A 6,912-nucleotide genomic window follows, 5' to 3' on the forward strand; every position below is an offset into this window, starting at 1 on the left:
TCCGGAGCTTTATAGCTGACCTTCTGGTTCTTTCTCTCTCATCCAAATTCCCATCCATATAACTGAGACCATGACTATGACTTTTAATTTTAATAAAACTTTGTTGAAGACTCCGGGCAATATAAATGTGATCCAGAGGTATTAACAATGGACACAAAGGCCACGGGGCAAATATGACAAAAGTTCCTTAGCAGGTCAGCCTCTTACTGACTTGGAACAAAAGGCTTACTTCATGTCTACCTCTATGTTTGGGAATGCTCCAAGCATTAACATTCCTTGACTTTTAATTTTAATAAAACTTTGTTGAAGACTCCGGGCAATATAAATGTGATCCAGAGGTATTAACAATGGACACAAAGGCCACGGGGCAAATATGACAAAAGTTCCTTAGCAGGTCAGCCTCTTACTGACTTGGAACAAAAGGCTTACTTCATGTCTACCTCTATGTTTGGGAATGCTCCAAGCATTAACATTCCTTGGAGTTCAGCTCTTCCTCTTCTCCAGAATTTACTTCTACAAGATGAAGCTAATCCCAGGGTTACTTTTTGATTCAGATTATTACTATGTTTTCATTATGCATCAATAATTATTTAGATTTAACTATGGCTTTCACTTGTCTATTTGCTACAAATGGTATCCACATTTATCTCAAATGGCAGGCTCAAATTATCTTTTTAAATGACATTTTTCCTTTCTGTTTTTGTTTTTGCTGGACTATATCCTAGGTAATTCTTTCAGGGATGGTTCATGAATAGTCAGCCTTCTAAGTGAATATCTGAAATTGTGTCTTTGATTCCTTCCCACTTGAATGTTAGTTTGAGTGTAAGATTCAATGTGCGTTACACACCCTTGAATTGACTCCGATTCCTGGCAACCTTAGAAATGAATGAGGTCCATAACAACCCTTTTCTAACAGTCTAACCCCACATAATTGTCCTTAAAAATAAGACAGTTCCTCAGGGTCTTCTAGTGTGTAACGCTACCAATTAGACACCCTATGATAGTTTCTTTCTTTCTTTCCTTTTTTTTAAGTTTAAGAAGTTAAATTTCTAAGATCCCTAGTTGTTTCTCTTCATGAGTTTGCTATCCTCCCAACTATGAAATTATCAATTATGTTTATTAAATATTATTTTATCTGCTCAATTAACTTTTCGTCTATTCCAGTTCTCCAGGCTTTGAAGCAGTTGGCTCTATTTTGGTGTTGATTTTATTCCAGCGAGTGGTGATTCTGCCTTGCCTATTTATCCTTGTGTTTGGGAACACCTGCTTGCCCATCTAAGGAAGCAGTTTTGATTATAAGATGCTGCTTACAGTGATTGTTGGAGAAGGGTGAGATGTTTTTCTGATAGAGTATATTAGTAGCTTCTTTTTCTGATATAGAGGCTGGTGTTTCCATATGTTGTCAAGGTGGGGTGCTGCCCAGATTTCCCAATCATATTTCAGCTATTGTTTTGGTGGGGAAATCAACACCTTTGCTGCCAGCACTCAGCAGGAGGCCAGGGCAGCCAGGGAGCATGTTGCCTGCTAGCTCTGTTTGTAGAACTTCCATTTCTAATTACTGCCATCTCCCGACTTACCTCTGGCGTGTGTTTTTGACAATAGTTTTCTTTGTCAATATGATGCTAAGACTGACTTCTATGTTTTCTAAAATTTTATAGAATTTCTACTTCATCGTTGGCCCTCTTTCCTGTTTCCTGGTGTCATCGAATTCTATTTTTATATGTCTACCTTTTATCCCATCTCTAACTTGAGATGTTGGGGGTGGGAATTAGGTATATGTGTTCAGTTTAGCTCACCATGTTACACTTCTGCTCAAATCCCTCCAAAGGTTTCTCATCTTCTATACAGTAAAATCTTAAGTCCTACCCACAGCCTACTTTGCCCTTCATGATCTGCCCCTAAGCTACCTTCATGGCCTCATTTTCTACCAATCTTTCCCTGTCCATTATGTTCCAGCCCCACTGTCCTGTGACCTGTACCCAAAACACCCAGCTGTGTCCTTTCTAGCATTCTTGCTGAGCACTTGCTGCTTCCTCTACCTAGAGAGCTCTTACCCTAGAGCTGCATTGAGTCCTCCACATTGATGACGGGTCCCTCCTCAAAGGTCACTTATCACCCCAAAATAGAGCACTCCTTTCTTCTCACGCCCATCGATCTCTATCCCACTCACTGCTTTGTTTTTAGAGCACCATCCCCTTCTGTTATATTATACAATTATTATTTCCATTTTTTTAAAAAAATACTCACCTGAGGATATGTTTTTATTGATTTTTAGAGAGAGAGGAAGGGAGAGAAACATTGATGTGAGAGAGAAACATCAATCAGTTGCTTCCCAAATGCATCCTGACAGGGGATCAAACCCTTATATGTGTCCTGACCAGGACTCAAACCCACAATCCTTTTTGTGTATGGGATGACACTCCAACAAACTAAGTCACCCAACCAGGGCATTGTTTTCATTTTTCAGTCTCTTTCACTAAACTGAAAACTTGAAAAGAGTTGAAAAGAGTTCACTTCTGTGGCCTTTCCCTTCACTGGAACTTTTCTCAATAAATACTTGCTGGATAAATAAATAAAAGCCATTTTTGATTCATCCCCAATGACTCATTGTCAAAATAAGCATCAATTAATTTTCTGAGAATATGTCTGCTCCATTCTATAGGATGGAGTCTGATAATCACAATAGCTTGGCTTATCATGATCTACATATTACCCCTTAGGGAGATCCAGGTGGCCAGTGCAGTACGCTTTTTGCCCAGCCGGTGACATCATGCTATTTTTCTGGCCTGGGAGAAGAGAAACAGTCCTTCTTGGTCCTCCTGTTGTAGCTCAGCTTTAGCTCCAAAGCTCCCATTAGTAATGGCCTGGACAAGCACACATATGCATCTGTTTTATATATTTATAAATAAAGTCATTTGTCAGAGATATTTGAATTTTTGAGATGGCCAAATTTAGCAATTTTAAGTTATAAATTCTGTTCATTATCTTTGTTTTAGAAGACCTATTTTAGTAGGGAAGGCATATTTTATATTTTCCTCTAATTCTTTCAGTTTTTTGTTTGTTTTGTGTGAGTGACATGAATTGAGACCTAATTTTATTTTTTAAAGCAGATAATCACTTTTACCTATACTACTTAGTTAATAGTTAATTCTTCCCTAGTGACTTGAAATATCATTTTTATAATACACTAATGTGATATATATATATTTAGCCCGTTGCACGAAAAGATTCATGCAATAGGCCTTCCCTTCCCCTGGCTGCTGGCACCGGTTTTCCTCCGGCACTTGGGACCCAGGCCTTTGCTGCTCCGGCCGGAGCCTTCAGCCTTCACTCCAGCGCTTCGTCCCTACGTATGCAAATTAACCGCCATCTTTGTTGGGTTAATTTGCAGAGTCTCCTGATTGGCTGGTGAGCGTAGCAGAGGGATGGTCAATTTACATGTTTGTCTATTATTAGGTAAGAGATATATATATATATGTATAGGCTTGTTTCTGATCTCTTTATTCTATTAAAACTTATTTGTCTAGTCCTATGCATTAACTATCATAATATTATAACTTATCTTACTATTTGGTAGGGCAAATAATCTTCTTTGTTCTTTTTCATAATTATCTTGGTTGTTCTGACACATGTACTTTTCTATATTAATTTTAGAATTAGTTTGTTAAGTTCTATTAATAAACTGCTTTGAGGTTTTTATCAGAATTGAACTAACTTTATGGATTATAATATAAAAAGTTTGACATCTTTATGATATTGGGTTTGCTTTTCCAATAGCATGCAGTATCTCTAGTTTATTCTGTACTCTTTTTATGCCCTTCAATAAAGTTTTATAGTATTTTCCATAAAGGTCTTGCATATTTTTTATAAAGTTCATTTCTAGAAACTTTATATATTTGCTTCTTTTACTGTAAATAAGTTGTTTTTATAGAAAATATGTTAATTGTGGTATATTCCTCTTGTACCTGATTTGTTTGCCAAAATCTTCCTTATTAGTTTAATACTCAAAGTTTATATAATTTTTATATGGGAAAATCCTTTTACTGAGACAGTAATGCAGAAAGCATACATGAAAATTTTTCCTATTTTTCTTTACAAAGTATAACTAAAATTAGAAAGTATCATAAACATAGTTAAAAAAATAAAAATCAGAGACAATATTTAAAATACATAAGATAGAAAGACATATTACTTATATGCAAAAGGCTTTAAAATAAGCAAAGGTAAAGGTGAGTACTATAATATAAAAATAGGTAGAAGTCATGAATAAGTAATTTGCACAAACAAAAAGAAATATGTTTTCAATTAATGTGAAATGAAGATTAAATTTATTAATAAATAGGAGAGGTGCCAATTAAAACATAATAATTTTCCAACTCCCAAGTTGAAAAAAGTAAACAAATGATAATTCTTATCGGTATCATTAGTTTGAAGAGACCATCTTTTATATGGTAGGCCTTTTTTACTTTTATAACTTTATTTTCATTGTGGACACTATTACAGATGTCCCCATTACCCCCCGCCCCCCATCTTTGTTCACCTCCATCCAGCCTCTGAATTATTAAAAGTGAAATTGTTGGGTCAAAGTGTAGGCTTATGATATCATTTTAAGGTTCACGATATCTATTACTAAAGAGTCTTCTAACAAAAGGTCTACTATTTCACTTTTAAAAAGTCTAAGGTATGCATTTCTGAGGCATATTAATGGTACACATTAATTTGAAGGATTTTCTGCAATTAGGCAAAATGCTGGCTGAAATAAGGTTTTTAAGCGAGGGAATTTGTCAGAATTTTAAATGTGCTGAGGTGCATTGTGAACGTCAAGAAAATATATTTTTAAAAGTGCTTGTTTAAACTTATCTGACTATAGAATCATTCATTGGCCTGAGTACTTCAAAGAATTAGATCACCATACAATATGTATCAAAAGATATGGCCAGGGAGGGTTGGAGCGGGGGGGAGCGATAAAAGATCAACCGAAGGACTTGTATGCATGCATATAAGCATAACCAATGGACACAAAACACTGGGGGGTAGGGGAGGCCTGGGGAAGGTCAAGGGGGAAAATAAAAAGGAGACATATGTACTACTCTTTGTAATATTTTAAGCAATAAAACAAAATTTAAAAAAAGGTATGGCTTAATGGCATTATTATGGAAGCCTGTAAAACTGATCTGTACAGGAAAGTTGTTAATACTCAATATATGTTTAAGAATAGATACTGTTTAAATAATGCATTGTACATCTATTTAATTGAATGCCATACTCATAAAATATGTCTTAGAAGAAAAATTAATGCAGAAAATGTTTATAATAGCTTATAATGTAAAAAAACAGGCTATAAAGTATATGAGATACTGTGGGGTCCATATATGCATAGAACTATGTGTGAAAGAATTATAAAGATGTTAATAGGTGTAGCTGCTATCTCATGTGATTGTCATTCTAATTTCCTTATTTTTCTCATTTTTTTCTATAATGAGCATAAAGTACTTCTATTCTAAAGAAAAGGTTACTTTTTCATGTTACAGCAAAAGAGCTGTTTTTTATGTTTCCAGAAATTAATGTCAAAAGTGCCTCTTCCCACCTGTCCATTCCTTTGTTTTTTTTGGGGGGAGGGTCTCTATTGAATTCTGTTCACACTGTGAATTGTTTTTCCTTTTTTTAAAAAAAATATATTTTATTGATTTTTTACAGAGAGGAAGGGAGAGGGATAGAGAATTAGAAACATCGATGAGAGAGAAACATCAATCAGCTGCCTCCTGGACACCCCCTACTGGGGATATGCCCTCAACCAAGGTACATGCCCTTGACCGTAATCGAACCTGGGACCCTTGAGTCCACAGTCCGACGCTCTATCTACTGAGCCAAAACCGTTAGGGATTTTTCCTTTAAAGATGACGTTTAATACATGAATTTTTAAATGAGACTATATCTTTGGTGCAGGAAATAATATCCATTTAAAGCATCTGTTGCATTTTAAAATGTGTATTCAGATAATATCTTTCTCATTAATTATTAACCTCATAACTGAATAGGTTACATGAAATTTGAACACTTCCTAGTTCTGAGGACATTATGCTATATGAACAGAGGGCCCACAAGGGCTTTCAACTCTTGGGCAAAATATATATTTTGCATTTCTTTCTGCTTTCTAATACTGTTCACAGAAAAGTGGACCCTATAGCAGTACTTATATCAGACAAAACAGACCATAAAACAAAGGGTATAATAAGAGAAAAAAAGGACACTACATGATAATAAAGGGATGAATCCAGCAAAAGAATAACCTTTGTAAACATTTATGCCCCCAACATAGGAGCACCTAAGTATGTAGAGCAAATCTTGATGGACATAAAGGGAGAGATAGACAGTAATGCAGTCATAGGAGGGGATTTTAACACCCCATTGACATTAATGGATAGATCTTGTAGACAGAAAATCAACAAGAAACAGTGGCCTTAAATGATACATCAGATTAGATGGATTTAATGGATATCTTCAGAGCATTTCATCTGAAGCAGCAGAATACACATTCTTTTCAAGTGCTAATGGAACAGTTTCTAGGGTATATCCCATGTCAGGACACAAAACAAATCTCGATAAATTTAATAAGACTGAAATCATATTAAGCATCTTCTCTGACCATAATGGTAGGAAATTAGAAATTATTCATAAGAAAAAACCCTGAAAAACACACACAGACATGGAGGCCAAATAACATGTTACTAAACAATGAATAAGTTAATAATGAGATTAAGGAAGAAATTAGAAGATACCTTGAAACAAATGAAAATGAAAACATACAACTCCAAACCTATGGGATATAAGGAAAGCAGTCCTAAAAGGGAAATTCATAGCATTACAGGCCTACCTCAAGAAAAATCTCAAATAAACAACCTAATTTTACAC

This window comes from Myotis davidii, unplaced genomic scaffold (genome assembly GCF_000327345.1).
Source record: "Myotis davidii unplaced genomic scaffold, ASM32734v1 scaffold502, whole genome shotgun sequence".
Lineage (NCBI taxonomy): Eukaryota > Metazoa > Chordata > Mammalia > Chiroptera > Vespertilionidae > Myotis > Myotis davidii.